Genomic DNA, 19,506 nt, shown 5'->3' with positions numbered 1-19,506 from the left:
TACACTGAAAACAAACCCTGTCCTTTCTTTTGTTATCCCACCGTGTGTTTGTGTACCCTTGTGTATTTATGTTCTACCGGTCTTTATATGTTTATCTTATAAGACTTATGTTGCAGAATTTTTCTAATACTCAGCTACATGAACTATGGTGAGGAATACTGTTATCTTCAAATATAATTTGCATTAATAATATGTTATTTACATTGTAAAGATGTTAGACATTATAAATTCTGATCTGTTTTAATGGTCATGTGTGAAGTTTATGTTTCAAAAGTTATTCTGATCTTTATGTATGTACTTATGTCATAATTCCTGTAACATTGATGTGTTTGTTATTTCGATTCTTTTGTAAAGCCTGTATTACTGCAAATGTTATCTGTACTATTATGTTCTTTAATGATATATTTTGTACCTTTGTTATTGTATTCTTATGTTATAAAATTGTAATTGACACCAGTTCATCGAATTAAGTAACTTGTAAGTTACATTTCACGGCACACGTTTCTGTTGGTCATAGTATATGGACAATATGAGAGAAGTACGGACTGATAGTGTTTGCACATGTGTTAATAATTCAGCAAGGGACTGGATAACAGCATTGCTGGTTCTAAGGACATTTCAAACAAATTCTTTGTGAGTGCACAAGTGGTGGTTTATGGACTTGCTCTATTGTCCACAAGACTCTTCGATGGTGATTGTGCACCTGCACAGTCGCAACAGTTGGCTGCTAGCCATCTCTACAAGGACTACAGTGGGTCTACACCTTTGATGACTCACCAATACCATTATTTCTACAAGGACTGCAGTGGGTCTGCACCTCTGGTGGCCCACCAATACCGTATTTTCTACCAGGACTACAGTGGGTCTACTCTGTGTTGACCTACCTACCAACATTCTTCAAATCTTCGACTGACTCTGCTGTGGGTTTCCTCTGTTGTGGCCCATTACCTGTCTGCATGTCAAGAGTCAGCACTGTCTTTCCGTTGGAAGGACAACACTAATTCTTCAAGACTGCATGGAAATCCACTACTTCTATGTGCATTTTCTTTTACTACTCAGACTTTGAGAAAAAACACTGCAACTTTACTTTGATGAATTTTCAGGACTGTCTTTATGGACTGTGAGAAAATTTTAGCTTTAGACCAACATTGTATCGATAAGTGTGTGCATTTCATTTCGTTGTTATTGTAATTATGAAAAAAAATTTCAAATCTGTATTGGCCACTGCCCAAAACAATTTGTAAATTTTTTTGTGGGGAGCATGGGGGCTATGTAAGTAGGCTGTTCAGGTTTTTTTTTTATTGGTAACGCCGCCGCCACGTAGCGCTCTGTATGAAAATCACTGGCTGTGCCGTGTGCAGTCTGTGGCTGGTTTGCATTGTTGTCTGCCATTGTAGTGTTGGGCAGCGGCAGCTGGATGCTAACAGGGCGAGTTGTGCAGTTGGAGGTGAGCCGCCAGCAGTGGTGGACGTGGGGAGAGAGATGGCGGAGTTTTGTAATTTGTAAGACTGGATGTCATGAACTGCTATATATATATAACTATTAAGGTAAATACATTGTTTGTTCTCTATCAAAATTTTTCATTTGCTAACTATGTCTGTCAGTAGTTAGTGGCTTCAGTAGTTTGAATCTTTTATTTAGCTGGCAGTAGTGGCGCTCGCTGTATTGTAATAGCTTGAGTAACGAAGATTTTTGTGAGGTAAGTGATTTGTGAAACGTATAGGTTAATGTTAGTCAGGGCCATTCTTTCGTAGGGATTTTTGGAAGTCAGATTGCGTTGCGCTAAAAATATTGTGTGTCAGTTTAAGCACAGTGTTGTATAATTTTTCTAAGGGGACGTTTCAAACCGTCTCTTTCAACCTATCTGGTTTCACACATGGGCAAAAGAATGACCCTTCTGATGTGTCACCACAGAACTCCGTAAATTTTTCTTTTCGAATATTTGAACGATATGAAAAACCATTCAAGAAATTCACGACTGAGGATACTATACCTTTGCAACTGCGAACTGGCTCAACAGAGCAAGGAAGAGACAGAGCCGGATCGAAACTGTGAGTGCGGCAGTGTACAGATTTAGCTTCAGGGAACTTTTGGAAAATCAGAGGTTGTGCCCCTCGAAGATAACCACTCATTGCGGACTCCACATCACACCCCTGGCCACACAGATACGACATATCAAGTTTCATATCTTTCAAGCTTATCCACGATTACAATCGCTAACCCTCGACCTATTAGGTCACGGACTGGAATAAAATCTGAGAGGTCTTCCCATTTGCTGTGTCCCTGATATATCACAGATTTCATCTACCAAAATAGGACTGTCACCTATTTATTTACTGATTATTTTTTCTTGATTTAAATATATAGAAACGGATATTATTTCATGCTGGGTACTCGGACTTCAATAAAGTGCATTTAATGGAACAGTTTCTACGTGCTTTCAGCAAGTCCCGGCTCCACATTTCACGCACATTTCTAGCACCGCTCTGAAGTTGCCGTCATTGCAGTCTGGTATAGATCCTGAATCACTTGTTCCCCGAAGTGATATTTTCTGTCTTGCCAAGAGAGGTATGGTATCTGCTCTGTGCACCAATCTTCGCCTGTAGCCTTGTATTTTTGTTTTAAGTGCGAAGTTAATCTGAGGCATGACATATTCCTTTTTTGCACTTTGTGAGTAAAGTTGGCCACAAAATTATCAGATGCCAAGATATTAATTTTGTGGTGATAATTTTCATCGTCTTTCTAAACACTCCACGTGCATCTTTCCAATTTGTAAGTCCCCTGCATACAAGCGGACCAAGGTTTTGGTAGCTACCCTTTCCCGCCTATTCTTCACCGAACACGATACAATACTTGCACAGGGCCCAGACCAACCCCCTTCCCCCATTTAGTTTCAGTAAGTACAGCAACCGAATTTAGTTTTTTAACCTCTGTCACTGGAAAACAACTTTCTTTTTGATTCCGTGACCAAACAAAAGCAGAATCGTTAGACTCAGTAAAAATCTTCATTGTCAGTTCATGGTAAAACAGGTCTGTGAGCTATGCAAGCAGCAACATCGAACTTATCACACATTAAATCAGGAGAGGAAGATCTACCTTTGACTTCACAGATCTTTCATTCTCCTGCTGTCAAAACAGAAGTAGTAGCCTTCATACAATCAGCTGTTGATGTGATTGAATGACAATCATTTTCTAGATGAGTATGCAAGGAAGTTCAGTAATGAGCTGTGTCCTCATTTCATTTTACAGCTTCGCATTGGAAATTCTTGCAACACTCTCCCCCAGCTCAGCTGGCAACCAGCTGACTGTTGTCTACAAAACAGAGGCAAAACATTCCTATTGGTCAGCGATAGTGAAGCACAACACGACAAAAGTTAGATTCCACGGATTTAGGTCGGTGTTACCAACATAAACAACTATCATTTAAGCAATCATCTTCATTAACTTAAACGATATTAAGCTTTCATACCAATGCATTTCCAAAATCATGCGGGCATGTCAGGATTACACTTATGTAATTTTACTTGTGGATATAATAAACACAAAAGTGTAGCCATATTAATAGTATTAACCGTCAGTTCCTTAATAGCGGACAGACTATACCTGCACTATAAAAGTTTACTCGGATGCATAATTACGAAAATTCGCTTAGATAACTTTACAGTTTGAAGGCAGAATCCTATTATTGTCTAATGTAACACTTCCCAAGAGTGGAAAAGCTGATGGTTCACAATAGCCTATTCCTATGTATTTCTGTTTCTACTTGGTGAATTAAAAAATAATCATAAAACTAATGGATTAACTCTTGCTTTAGAGATACAAGGACATGTTATTTTTCCCGATTCACATTTTTAGTTTGGGAGTAATCGTATTTTTGGAGTTGTCTCATGTGTTAACTTAAAAAGCGCAACGTTCTCCATCTGCTTGTAGGTTACAAACGTTACTTCTGTTGCTGCACCTGTGAGTTTCATATTGTTTGTGCCGAATTTCTGGGTTTCGAATGTTTTTGGAGTGTACGGGTTGTTAAATCAAATCGCCACAAAAATGTGAAAATCCAGACAAAATCATTGTTACATTTTTGTTGAAATAACATTTTGGTGACTGAAATGTAATCTGATACAACTTGTGAAGACTGTTTGTTAGTGTTATTTAGGAGTGAAGGTAGGTGACCATGATAAGTGAGGGGCTTTCGTTTTATCTTGCAACTCCAGTATAATTGTACGAGACAGCATGAAATTTTTTAAAAAGAGCAATCTACGGCTTTTGCTGTGTCTGTGTTTTGGTGGGTGCCTACAAACCATACAGGTAAGTGCTTGTTCTGTATAACTTCACACGTGAAGGCGGGATTGTCAGTGATGAAGAGGGGAACAGGAACAGTTCAGTAGCGTAATCTTCCAGCTGCTATTTGGACCTATTCCACTTTCAAATACTAGAGTACCAGTCCCTATTCCACCTCAAAATTATGACCTTCAATTAGAATATCAAGACTGTTTGGAAGAAGAGGAACCCAACATACCTCCCCCATACCATGAGTCTGATTTTGACGGAAAGGTTTATAACAGCACAGATGGCGTCAAGCGGAACTGAGCTATATCATTGGAGACCTTGATTTGTCGAGGGAGAAAGCAGAATTTATAGGGTCAAGAAGACAATAATGGAATTTTCTCCAAAATGACGCCAGGGTGTCAAACTACAGACCGTTGAACATTAATAAAACTGAAAAATTGCTGGGTCGTCTTCCTGACTGGAAATGGAGGGAAAATGATGATATGAACATGTGCCCAGAAATGCATTGTTCTATCAACTTAATCCATCTCGCTGTCTTTTTCCTCTCCTGCCGTCCTTCCTATGTCACCAATCGTAATACCAATTCTCTTACCTTCTACCCTACTGCAGGTGTGCTCCAGGGTCCATCCTTTCTCCTTTCCTATATATCATGTGCAATACTGTATGCCCAAACCACCCCCACCCATCCATCTCCTTCAGTATGTTAACACTGACTCCCTTGCCCTTCATGCTACACTTCAGTGGTCCGAGCGCTGCCTACAAACCTACCTAAACCAGTTTACCACCAGTGGCTCCTTCGAATCAATCCTTCCAAAACCCAGGCAACCATGACAGCAGGTACCACCATCTCCTTCTAGCTCCATGATTTGCACCTCACAATCAATGACCGCCCTATTAAAACTACCCACACCTTGAAATACCTTGGCCACACCCCTGACCATGGCTTCACCGAGACTCCCCATCTCCTTACCGTCCGATACAAAACCCACAGTAGGCTCCGCCTCTTGAGACTCCTGTCTGGCTAGACATGGGGACTGCACACTTCCACCATCCTTCATACCTACAAATCCTTGATCCATTCCATCCTTTGTTATGCCAGTGCTCCATGGATCTCTGCCCCTCCTAAATTCCATAAAGCCCTCCAAATCCTCGAACACCATCTGCTCTGCCTCGCTTTCTGTATTCGTCTACTGTCCCCCCATGAGGATCCTCTATGACCTCGTCCTCTTCCCACATCTCCTCCTTTTCCTTGAACACATCCATTTCCTGTACACCAGCTACGACCTCAATTCCCCTCACCCCCTGGTGTCTCCATTTCTCCCCACTCCCTGCCTGTTTCTGCACCTTTACTGAAGTGGTTCCCTCCCCCCTCTCAATCTCCACATCCTCCACTTCGTCTTCCTTCAAACGGTGACCCTCCTCTTCCCCTCCCCCCTTCCGTTCCCTATCCTTACCCATCCCCTGCTGTTTCCTCTCTCCTCCCCTGTCCTTCTTACTTTTCCTTTCCCAGTCCTTGTGCTCCATCCCCATCTCCTGGCCCTTGAGGTGCTTATGACTCCACCCCTTCATCCCTGCCTGCCCCCTATCCTCCGTCAATCCCCCATCTTGCATTCCTCTCTCCCTCCTCTCTGACCTCCCCTCCCTTGGCAGGACATTCAAATCTTACTGAAGTTACTTTGTCATGTTTTGGTGCTCGCCGTGTATGTAACATCAGTGCAGTGTGTGTTCAGTGTCGTCGTCCCATACTGTGAACAGCGTTTTTGAATGTGTTATTCGTGCCGCCAGTGTCTCTATGCTACGTCTTCATCGAGTGCCATTTTAACTGAATGTGGCTTTTATGTAAATGTCCTCGTCCAGCTACCCCTTCTTTGTATATTTTAACTCCAGGAAATGGCGAGGGAGAGCGAGGACTGGGAAAGGAGAAGTAAGAAGTACAGGAGGAGGAGGGAGGAAACAGCAGAGGGGTAGGGAAGGATAGGAAACCCAAGGGAGGAAGAAAGGGGAAGAGGAAGGTCAGAGTTGGAAGGAAGAAGAGGTGGAGGATGTGGAGATAGAGAGAGGGGGAACACATCAGTAAAGGCGCGGCAGCAAGCAGGGAGCGGAGAAAAAGTGAGACACCAATTTAGTATTGGAGGGCAGCATGTAGGGTAAAGATCATAGAGGGAGACCAAGAGATGAATACACTGAGCAGATTCAGACGGATTTAGGTTGCAATATTTAGTTGGAGAGGAAGAAGCGTACACAAGATAGTATATCATCCAGGGCTGCATCAAACCAGTCTCTGGACTCAAGACCACAACAACAACTCCAATTGCTTTCCCACTTCTCAATTGTTTATTTCCTCTTTTATCCGCATATTTATGTATACAATGTTCCCATGTCATATTTTATGTAATCTCTCCGCTGAAGAGAAGCGTCCAATGTCATATTTTATGTAATCTCTCCGCTGAAGAGAGGCGAGGTGTGCTACTGTCAGCCAACCCCTGTCCCACAAAGAAAAAAAATTTACCGTTGTCATGGTAGGTGTTGCTGACGCAGAAACGAATGACAGTCCCTCTTAACACGTCCTGTGTGTTCCTCGTATGTTGTGGAAGCTGTGTGAGTGACGTAGCGTACTGCAAGCATCAGAATGAGCCGGTGTTCATGTCGGTAACAGGCCGAGATGGTGTTGGTGTACGGCCAAACAGATGAAAACGGTCGAGAAGCAACACTTCTACCCCGAGACAAGTACCCTCACACACACCAATCACATTACACAACATTTCAAACCCTTTTTGGGTATTTGTGTGATCACGAGTCCTTTCATACAGACGAAGGTGCAAGAAGATAGCGGACTATGCCTGCATCTGATCTGGAGGACCGGGTTCTGAAAGATATTGAGACAAACCCTAATATAAGCTCCAGGCAAGTAGCCAGTCAACATGGTGTAAGCCAAAGCACGATTATGTGTATCCTGCATGAGACTCGCTGCTATCCCTATCACCTGCAACCCACAAGGAACACACAGCACTTGGTCAGAGTAACTGTCATTAATCAGCGCCATCTACAGTGGCAACGACGATGCATTTCCTGACACATGTTCATGGACCTTGTTTCGTCCATTTCCAGTCAGGAATCCGTCACTGCTGTTCGTCGGTTTTATTAATGTTCACTCTATAAATATCCGACTTCACGTTTCCTGCGAAATTATTGGCTTCATGAAATATCTCAATATGGATCTTGGTGCAGCCGACGGAAAGCTGTGATAGACTTAAAGAAGGTTATTTTGAAATCTGTTTTGTTACACAACCGTCAGTCTGTGTGTCGTTGTGCACTGGAACTCACTCACGAGAGGCAAACATAAAAGACAACGATCTCTTAAACCCACCATATGATTCTCTTTAGGCCCAGCCATCTGGCAGATACTCTTCATCATTTCAGAATTCTTAGCTGTCATTAAACAATGTGAAACGGACTTGAAATGTTGTGGATATCTGCAGTTAAATCGTATTCTCTTATCTTAACCTCGTGTATCACAGAAGCTAGAGTTAATATAAATTTTGTTAGCCATATTCGTTTTACTCGAACCAAAACTAGTGATTCATAAAGTTAAGGTAACAGTTTTCTTTTTCTTGGGGAGTGTAATTAATTCCAACGTCGTTACCGCAGTGGTAACACTGGTTCCGGTCAGATCACCGAAGTTAATCGCTCTCGGGCTGGGCTAGCAATTGGATGGGTGACCATCCGGTCTGCCGAGCGCTGTTGGCAAGCAGGATGCATTCAGCCCTTGTGAGGCAAACTGATGAGCTGCTTGTTTAAGAAGTAGTAGCTCCAGTCTCGTAAGCTGACATAAGGCCGGGAGAGCGGCTGTGCTGACTACATGCCGCATCCAGTGACGCCTGAGCCTGAGGATGACACGGCGGCCGGTCGGTACGTTAGACCTTCATGGCCTGTTCCGACAGAGTTATTTTAGTGTAATTAATGGCGCATAATACTGTGTATCTTCTCTCAGTAGCTCACTTACATTATTACGTTATTAAAATATCGTAAAATAGAGATACGACATACAAAATTCGGTTATGATTACTTTTTTTGGGGGGGGGGGGGGGGGGGGGGATTGACATCATCTCTGCCCCCCCTCTAGCTATGATCCTGCCAGCATGTAACGATGCCAATAACTCGCGAAACTCTAGCAGGTTAAACTCATTAGAAACTCCGATATTTCGACAGGTCGTTTCCATTTTCAAGGCACGAACTAGAAATGTGTTGAAATGATAGGGGAGGGTTATCTGTTGCGGTATCGACTGGTGCTAAATCAAGTAAGACACAAAGAAATAAACGACATTTAGCTGCATCGTGTGCGCTGATGTACATAAATGGAGAAAGCCAGGTCTCAACCTGGGTTTCCTGTTTACTAGGAGGATGCTCTGACCACAAAGCCATCTGGACACGTTGGTAGCGCTACTGCTCTAGCAGGGCTCCCGTCAAACCCAAATTCTCAACTTACCCACACACTACTGGCCTAATGCCCCTGTCCATTATGCTCATTATTCGCGGCGTTGGGCCGTGTCCCGCAAGAGTTCGATCGTAGTGTGTATCTGGACTGAAGTAATCACTGGCCAGTCTCGACTTAGTTATATATATGTCCGAAAAAACTGTCCTCACATAGATACAAAAGATTAGCTGATACAGAGCATGTGGAAACTTTCGAAAGGGGGAAACTCCAGAGGGAGAGACACATTGGTAGATATACATATATTTTTTAGAACAATAGATGCAGTTGGTATATAGAATTGAGACAGTTATCATAGGATAAAGGAAAGAGACGAACGATGGAATGGAACACTAGATTGACAAGGACTAAAACATGAAACGTGTACTTATTAACGCTGGACTAAGGTAATTTACGGGCGAGAACACTGGAAATCCGATACGCTCAAGAAATCAGGTACTTCAGAGTGACATTTTAATTCAATAGAAAAATGTTGCCAGTTTCGGTAAAACTTTATTCAACACAGAATCCCATTTTCCTAACGATAATAAACACTTTAAAACGTGAAATACCACTAGCCTAGACGGTGCAACATAAAATACCTGATCCAGGTACTGTGGCAGCATGCACATGTGAACTTCAGGGATTGGGTATCCGCTACCCGGAAACAAAACGCAGAAAGTTCAATACTGCGAAAGATAGACTTGCGGGTCATTGTAGAGGAGAGATTTAGAATAGCTATATAATTCTCACAGCGCAGAGCTTTTAAGACTTCATCTGATATTACTAAACCTGTTTGGCATGAACCCACACAGAAGCCACATATCCGAGGCTATCTCTTTGTGCATGTACGCCCTCCAGTGGCGAGCAACATGGTGGTCCCTTTCATTAATATCGTCCCTGATGCGCTACATTATTTCCGCCAAACCACAACAAAGACCTTTCATTAATGCGCCTTAACATGCTTCATTCAAAAGCGAGTCTGTGGCAACTGCTGTTCAGATAAACGATGGCACGCTAAAGGGTCTAGCCGAAACTGGTTCATTGTTCTTCTTTGTTCTTTTTATGTGCGTAACGGAGAACATCCTTCGGTATATTAAAATATTGGAGGGCAGATAACGGCTCCCGGCCTAGGAAAAAACGTGTGTCAAAGCCTTTTCCACAAGAGGGAGCAGTGCATAGCCAACGGCAAAATTTGCGCTTAAGTGAAGAGATTTTTACAGGCTTTTGAGGATCCTGTGTAGTTTAAATTGTAGATAAGTAGAGAAAATCCATACTGTATTAACTCCCTGTGCATTTTGTGCGTTCTTCAAGTGCAGGGGTAGTCAACCTTTCAACCTAAAGACCATTTTTGTATCTCCGTTAGCAGTAAAAAATTTATGAAGCATAGCTACAGCAAGTAAAAGTATAATTATAAATATTAACCAATTATTTCGTGTAACGATTTTATGAAAAACTAAGGTAAACGTTTATAAAGTCCCTACCACTTGCCACCCAACATGATAGCTAGAAATCCCATTAGCTGGCGTACGAATCAGGCTGACAATCTAATTCTTATATCGTAACTCGTTGTTGTGGTATTTAGTGAGAAGACTGGTTTGATTCAGCTCTTCATACTGCACTGTCGTGTGCGGTCTCTTTCTACGATCTCCACCCCCCCCCCCCCCCCCCCCCCGTGTACCGGTCACTCCATTCCAACACGCCCACACACTACCCGCCAATACTAAACTGGTGATCCCTTGGGGTCTCAGGATCTGTCCTATCAATCGATCCCTTCTTTTAGTCAAGTTGTTCCACAAATTTCTTGTCTCCCCAATTCTACTCAGTACCTCCTCATTATTTACGCGATCTACCATCTAATCTTCAGCATTCTTCTGTAGCATCACATTTCATACTCCTCTATTCACTTCTTTTATAAACCATTGGTCGTCCATGTTTCCCTTCCATCCTTGACCACACTCCAAACACCTACCTTCAGAAAAAATTCCGAACACTTATATTTATACTCGATGTTAAAAAATTTCTTTTCTTCAGAAACGCTTTTCTCGGCATTGCCAATCTACATTTCATATCCCCTCTATTTCGACCAAAAGAATATCAGTCATCTACTACGTCTAGTGTCTCACTTCCTATTCTAATTCCTCAGCATCACGCGATTTAATTCGACTGCATTCCATTATCCTTGTTTTGCTTTTGTTGATGATCATCCTTTAACCTCCTTTCAAGATACTTTCCTTTCTGTTCAGCTGCCCTTCCAAGTCCATTGCTGTCTCTGACAGAATTATTGTGTCATCGGCAAACCTCAAAGTTTTTACTTCTTGTTCCTGAACTTTAATTCCTACTGACATTTTTCTTTGGCTTGCTTTACCGCTTGATCAATGTATAGATTGTATAACATCGGAAATAGGCTAGAATCCTGTCTCACTCCCTTCTCAATCACTGCTTCCTTTTCATGCCTCTCGGCTCTTATAGCTGCCATTTGGTTTCTGTACAATATGTGAATAGCCTTTCACTCCATGTACTTTACTCCCTCCCCCCATACCTTCAGAATTTCAAAGCCAACATTATCAAAAGCTTCTCCTGAGTCCACAAATGCTATAAATGTAGGTTCACCCAGTACTGCTACGCGTATCCTACATTTCTCCGGAATCCAAACTGATCTTCCCTGAGATAGGCTTCTATCAGTTCTTCCAATCTTCCGCAAATAATTCGTGTCAATATTTCGCAACCATGACTTATGGGGCTGGTACTTCGATAGTATTCACACCTGTCAGCACCTGCTTTCTTTGTAGTGGTAATTAATACATAGTTCCTGAAGTCTGCAGACATTTCACCTGTCTCATATATCTTGCAGAGCAGATAAAATAGTTTTATAGCAGCTGGAGTTCGCAAGGATGTCAGCTGTCTGACGGAATGTCGTCTATTACTGGGGCCTTGTTTCGAATTAGGTCTTTCGTGCTCTGTCAAAATTCTCGCAGTATCGAGTTTACCATCGCATCTTCATTCACTTCTTCATCCCTTTCTGTAATGTGGCCTTCAACGTCATTTTCCTTGTACAGACCTGTTCAGGTTTCCCTTCTTTGCTTGTTATTGGTTTTCCATGTGAGACCTTGATGTTCATACAGCTGATTCTCTTATCTTCATAGGCCTCTTTAATTTTTCTGTAGGTCGTATCTGTCTTTCCCCTAGAATATATATATATAGAACAACGCTGACTGAGACACTCCTAATGTATAGTGGGTTTACTACTATTACCATTACCACTACCACATAAGAAATAGAGGTGCACAATATTGGTTAACAAGCGTGAATTTGATAAGGTAAAGGCGCTATTCTTAGCATAAAATAAAGGTTAAGAATGTCTTACCTGCGTCCGACCAAGGGACCAATAAATTCCGGACGAATTTTCAAACAGCACCAGAGTGTGGGCTGATTTGAAATAGAGATTTGATAGAGAATGGCAAGAAATTTGATATGGAGCAGAAATGGTGAAGAGAAACTACCCACTTTTTCTTAGCATAGAATAAAGGTTAAGAATGTCTTACCTGCGTCCAACCAAAGTACCAATAAATTTCGGACGAATTTTCAAACAGCGCTAGAGTGTGGGCCGATTTGAAACTGCTTGGTAGATTAAGTGCCCTGGAAACAGCCCCCTACACTGTGATTTAGCCATGTTTTCGCAGAATCCTTCCTTCCATGAGGACTTGTCCCACAAGATACGCTGGAGAGCTTCTGCGAAGATTGTAAGTAGGAGATAAGGTTCTAGTGCAAGTAAATCTGTGAGGAAAGTTCGTGAGTCGCGCTTGGATGAGTCAGGCAGTAAAGTACTTGAGTTCAAAATGCAAAGGTTTCAAGTTCGAGTCCTGATCCGACACACAGTTTTAATCAGCCAGGAAGTTTCGAGCTGTGTTCTGCCTATACGGAATTGGTCCATATCCCAGCTACGTAATGCAAATACGCCAACACACTGCAGACACCGCGGATGTGGAGCAGTCGGCACATGGAACACATCGCCTGGGCCTATGCCATTGGGTAAGATGTTTCAGACCAGGATGGGAACGTCTTTGCCGGTACACCAGTCTATAACATAAGGAATGAGGAGCTGTGGCACAAGCTGAACTTGATGACAGCCTAAATATCTGATTACGAACCGCTAATCTGAAGGACATAGAGGAAACCAATAAGAGGCCACGTAACATAACGACGATAGGCACCACGATCTAACATACACGGAAGTAGACAGGAGATGAGATTCGGGGAGGACAAGGAAGGATCTCCTGAGACAGTGACAGCCGTGTCCCAACTCCGTACCTTGGATGCCAATGCAACACAGGCTCTGTAAATCATGAGTCTTCGCTCAGTGCGGAGTGCGGCAGGAGATATATACTCAGACAATGAAGAGATTTAGTTTCGTTCTGATAACAAGAAGAGTAGCTTAGTGCGATGTAGTGTAGTGAGTGTAGTGTTCTGAAGCACAGAGTAGTCTAAAAACAGAAAGCATAGTAGATCAGGCCAATAGCATATTCCAAATGAATATACACTGTTCAAAAGAATCAGAAAACGTGCATCTACGTCCGGTATGTGGAATCTATTTGACGTACGGGATTCGTGTGGTCTTATTACATGGCTTGAGATATTCGCTCTCAGCGTAGGCAACAATTAAATTCATTCACGATCTATTGGTTGCGTTATGCCTTATAGTGTCAGCTAACCCATCAGAAGGAAGTGAGTACTAGTGTCATAGTATTTTCTAGAATGGTACACAGACGGTTGTTTTCATTTCTTGACATTTCAACCAAGGTCTTGCAGTGCAACATCTTCACGGAGTGCAAGTCGCACGGGCGGTCTGTTTGACCCAAGAAGGAAGAACTTGCCCCCCTTCCAACAGCCGTGTACCGCAAAACTCCAGAGGAACGGAAGGTTCCAAATGATTGGAAAAGGGCACAGGCAGTTGCCAGTTTTCAAGAAGGGTCGCCAGCAGATGAGCAAAACTATAGGCCTATATCTCTGACATCGATCTGTTGTAGAGTTTTAGAACACGTTTTTGCTCGTGTATCATGTCATTTCTGGTAACACAGAACCTACTCTGTAGGAATCAACATGGATTCCGGAAACAGAGATCCTGTGAGACCCAACTCGCTTTATTTGTTCATGAGACCCAGAATATATTACATACAGGCTCCCAGGTAGATGCCATTTTCCTTGACTTCCGGAAGGCGTTCGATACAGTTCCGCACTGTCGGCTGTTAAACAAAGTAAGAGCCTACGGAATATCACACCAGCTGTGTGGCTGTATTGAAGAGTTTTTAGCAAACAGAACACGGCATGTTGTTCTCAATGGAGAGACGTCTACGGACGTCAATGTAACATCTGGCGTGCCACAGGGGAGTGTTATGGCACCACTGCTTTTCACAATATATATAAATGAGCTAATAAATAATGTCGGAAGTTCCATGCGGCTTTTCGCGGATGATGCTGTACTATACGGAGAAGTTGCAGCATTAGAAAATTGCAGCGAAATGCAGGAAGATTTGCAGCGGATAGGCACTTGGTGCAGGGAGTGGCAACTGACCCTTAACATAGACAAATGTATTGTATTGCTAATACATAGAAAGAAGGATCCTTTATTGTATGATTATATGATAGCAGAACAAACACTGGTAGCAGTTCCTTCTGTAAAATATCTGGGAGTATGCATTCGGGACGATTTGAAGTGGAATGATCATATAAAATTAGCTGTTGGTAAGGCTGGTGCCAGATTGAGATTCATTAGGAGAGTTCTTAGAAAATGTAGTCCACCAACAAAGGAGGTGGCTTACAAAACACTCGTTCGACCTATACTTGAGTATTGCTCCTCAGTGTGGGATCCGTACCAGGTCGGGTTGACAGAGGTGATAGAGAAGATCCGAAGAAAAGCGGCGCGTTTCGTCACAGAGTTAAATGGTAAGCGTGGTAGCGTTATGGAGATGTTTAGCAAACTCTAGTGGCAGACTCGCAAGAGAGGCGCTCTGCATCGCGGTGTAGCTTGCTGTCCAGGTCTCGAGAGGGTGCGTTTCTGGATGAGATATCGAATATGTTGCTTCCCCCTACTTATACCTCCCGAGGAGATCACGAATGTAAAATTAGAGAGATTAGAGCGAGCACGGAGTGTTTCCGGCAGTCGTTCTTCCCGCGAACCATACGCGACTGGAACAGGACAAGGAGAAAATGACAGTGGCACGTAAAGAGCCCTCCGCTACTCACCGTTGGGTGGCTTGAGGAGTATAAATGTAGATGTAGATGTAGACCGACTTCTGGTCATGTTGCTGCAGATGCCATTGACTCTCCATGTGTCATCCATAGGTTCAAATGGGTCTGAGCACTGTGGGACTTAAAATCTATGGTCATCAGTCCCCTAGAACTTAGAACTATTTAAACCTAACCAACAGAAGGGCATCACACACATCCATGCCCGAGGCAGGATTCGAACCTGCGACCGTACCGGTCACGCGGTTCCAGACTGAAGCGCCTAGAACCGCACACTGCCACACCAGCCGGCCTCATCCATAGGTTGTTGACACGCTACAGGGAGACTGGTCGACGCACTAGGCCAGTTAGACAGGACGGCGATGCACTACAGCCCCGTTGAAGATTGATATCTGGCCATCTCTGCGTTGCTGCGTCGTACAGATACCGCCAGAGCACTGTAACACGATCTCATAAAGGCGGCTGGAGCCGCTGTGTCCGATGATACCGTTATGAGCAAGTTGCGAGAAAGAGCTTTATGACGCAGACGTCGTCTTCGAGTACACTAGCTGGTACAAATCATCACAGCTTACCTGCAGTTCTGCCGTTTCCACGTCAACTGACACCTTCGTCAACAGTGAAACCTGTTATTCGCAGACGAGTCCAGATATACCCTGACACAATGTGACGGCCGTGTTCGTCTGTCGAAACCCATGGTCAGCGGTAGTTGCCAAATGTTGTCCAGGAAAAACCGACAGATTTCTCGGGTTCTGTGATGTTATGGAGAGGTTGTAATTTGGACAGGCATATGGATATTATCGTTGTCCATGGACGTCTTTCGCCAGATAGTACACCGAACAGATCCTGTTGGACCATGTGGAGCCTGCTGCATACGGCGATGGTCCTGAATTCCTTCTAATGCCAGGGCCTGTGTGACGGACGTCAGTAGCGATATCTTGCGAAGCCTGGAAATTGAAATAATGAAATAACCGGCTGTCGGTCCCGAACTAAACCCAGTCGTTGTGGGACATGTTCGAAAGACGTGTTAGTGGTCGTCTTATTCTACGACAGTCTCTCCAATGACTCGCATTGGCTCTAATTGAAGAATGGTAACGGATACCAGCAAGTCACCTCTGTAGACTTATATGGAGCATGCCACGTAGTTGCCAGGCAATGATAAACGCTCACGGAGAGCGTACACTTTATTCAAACTCCCAAAGTCCAGTGAAAAGCACCCACGAGCACGGGGACGAATGATTGTTTCCACTTCGTTCTCGACATGTGTCGGACATTTCAGGTCTTTTTATGTAAACCACCGGGGATGTAATGATGTTTTGTTATGTACTTAATTTGTGAAAGGTAAGGGCACAATTTGACAATAAGCTCAGTACTTCATCATTGGTCAATGCAGTACGACAGATGCCCAAAGTCATGGTCCCTAATTCTTTGGAGCAGTGAACATCTGTTCACTAGATCGTAAACGGTGGTATGTAGATATTTAAAGTTACTTATATCATTTCTTAAAGTAGATATATTTTGCAGACCTTTCTCCTTGAACACCACAATGCTTACGAACTTCCAACATGCTGGAGTAGCTTGGGTCAGCAACATCTGCTAATCATAGAACGAAAAACCACTCCAGAGTTGCAAATTTTTACTTTTTATTGACGCGATGCCAAGTTTCGGACCGATACCCATTCTCAAGCAATCGTAACATAGTTGAAAATGCCATTTCCGAATATGTCAAAAATGTGCAATGAACAGTTACTGCAGTTATCCTTATGCACTCTAAATGTTCGTTGCACATTTTTGATATCTCCGAAAATGCCATATTCGATTATGTTACGATGATTGGAAAATGGGCCTCGGCCCGAAACTCGTCATCAAGTAAATAAAAAGTAAAAGTTTCCGACTTTGGACTGGTTCTTTGTTCTACTGACCATAATGCTTAGTTCTACAATACGTTTCAAATTATGTTACAATACTACGTGTTATACTAGCATACACCAATTTTTTGTGAAACATTTGGCCTCTTATTGTATCTAGATAGGAGACTAAAGGAAAATAGAAAAACATAAATAAATAAAGTGCCGACGTTTAAGTGGGACGGAGACATCGTAAGTGCACATCCTGGTGTCGACCTTCATAACGCGCAGGTTGCTCGTGAGCGCTGTTGCGTTACAGAAACACCTTGAGATATGGAAGCTTTAACATATTGCAGATGCTTGTCACCCTGAAGGCTGCGTTGTTGTATTTGACCATGAACGGCGCTATGCGACGTCAACGACACGTTGCAAGTGTCAGTAGTAGCCAGAACAGCATAAGCTATAGTAAAAGGAATTGTAGGCAGTGGGAGCTACTTTGCTATTCCAAAAAACAGTAATTTTTAAAGTCAGCCTTTTTCAATTTATGTGGTTTTCAAATGGCTCTGAGCACTATGGGACTCAACTGCGGTGGTCATTAGTCCCCTAGAACTTAGAACTACTTAAACCCTAACTAACCTAAGGACATCACACACATCCATGCCCGAGGCAGGATTCGAACCTGCGACCGTAGCAGTCGCACGGTTCCGGACTGCGAGCCTAGAACCGCGAGACCACCGCGGCCGGCTTATGTGGTTTTATCATGGGTTTTAGATACTTTCTTGCTGATGTCATCTAGTATTCCCAGTGCCCCCACATTGTCATCCCCATGTAGGACATGTGTTTTCTCAGCCCTCACTGAGATAAACTGGAGAAACTTTTTGGCAATTTGGGAATTTGTGGTAAGAACTTATGGGACCAAACTACTGAGGTCATCGGTCCCTAAGCTTACACACCACTTAATCTAACTTAAACTAACTTACGCGAAGGACAACACACACACACCCATGCCCGAGGGAGGTCTAGAATCTCAGACGGGGGCAGCAGTGGGGATCGTGGCAAGGCGCCCGTAGACCGCGCGGCCACCCTCGCGGCAAACTTGAGAAATTTACCGTGCAGACAGCTGCTAAAGCAATCACCCAGACCCGAAAGAGTTCGCAGTTGGACTCCTCCTTCTACCAAGAAGTTGAAGACTGCTAGACAGTTAAGAGCAGAACAAGCAAACATGACGAATCACAGACATGTATATCCAGGGTGAGCACGTAACATTTGACATCCCTTTTATGTCGTAAATGATTACAAATACAGAACTGCGGTTTTCGGCAAATTTGAGTGTAGAGGGACATGTAATTTCCTGTTTGGGTTATGTTTTTGGCACTGGCATCAACTGAGATACTGAAGTAAGAATTTTTTTTAATAGAACTGTATACTTTTTACAATTACATTCGATAGCTCTTGAGAAGACAATTAGAGATTGTCAATGCTGAAGCTGAAATCCGTCGTAAAAAATTCCGAGAAATGTCCTAGACTGTGAGAGCAGGGTCGTTGTAAACGGCATTGGCAGAGAAAACAGTGCCAACAGGCGTCTAGGACCAACCTGCGTAGTTTCATAGTGTAAGGTAAGCCTGCACCACTAGAATAAAGCTGTATTTCCACTTAAACCAACTTACGACCTACGTGCAGGGTCACCTACGAGTGCTGTACATGGAAATGCGACGTAGACTAGAAGCTAGCGAATCACACAGGGCTTAGGAAAACTATTTTACATTTGTGTATCCTCCTAGCCTTACGTGAGCTCAAACTGTTCCTTCTTCAAAAATAAAGATATCTTACACTCAGCAAAAAACAATTACTGTATGAAATATCTAAATGTTAGAAGGTAGATTTGATCTGTGTGCTCCTTAGAGCTAAATACATGTTGTCTGACAATTGTCTGTACCTACACTGCTCTAAATTGCATCGTATGAGACACATTCGTTGAACATTTTATTGAAAGTATTTTGGCGACCACCTGCACCCCACAAAATAAATCTTGTTCTTAACGAAACGTCGTTTCATGGAAGTAAGAGCATATTGACCGTGTTACCATCTATGTGCAATACACGCTGTCGACTTTAACATTGCAATGCAATTTCGTACACATGCCGATGAGATAAACAATACACTAATTATGCTTCGCTAATCACTCAAATCACATAACATAAATTTTGTATCCTTTTTTTAAGCATGTGCTCAAACTGTTGACCACGGTCTGAAACGCACATTTGCAGTCATCTATCGAAAGAACGATGAACAGATGTAATTACATTGGATGATATAGTAAATCACGCACCAGCGATTCGACGACACATATCGTCTGGAGTAGTTGGGGCTTCGTCATGGATTGCGTCTTTGAGTGCACCGCAAAGAAAAAAATAAAGAAGAGACAAATAGGGGTACCTCGCTGGCCATTTGACAACAGATTTTGTCCTATCCAAGCCCCTAGAAAGTTCTCAATCAGTATTTGCGTTGCAACATGGGACGAATGAGCTGGATAACCGTCGTGTTGCAGCCACATGCACTGTCGAATATCCAGTAGTACCTCGTCTAGATTAGGAATGTCCACTTAGAACGCCTCAGATGAAGTACGGTCCCACAATGTAATTTCCTAGCCGGCCGGAA

This window comes from Schistocerca gregaria, chromosome 7 (genome assembly GCF_023897955.1).
Source record: "Schistocerca gregaria isolate iqSchGreg1 chromosome 7, iqSchGreg1.2, whole genome shotgun sequence".
In the NCBI taxonomy this organism is placed as follows: domain Eukaryota; kingdom Metazoa; phylum Arthropoda; class Insecta; order Orthoptera; family Acrididae; genus Schistocerca; species Schistocerca gregaria.
This window is presented reverse-complemented; position numbering follows the sequence as displayed.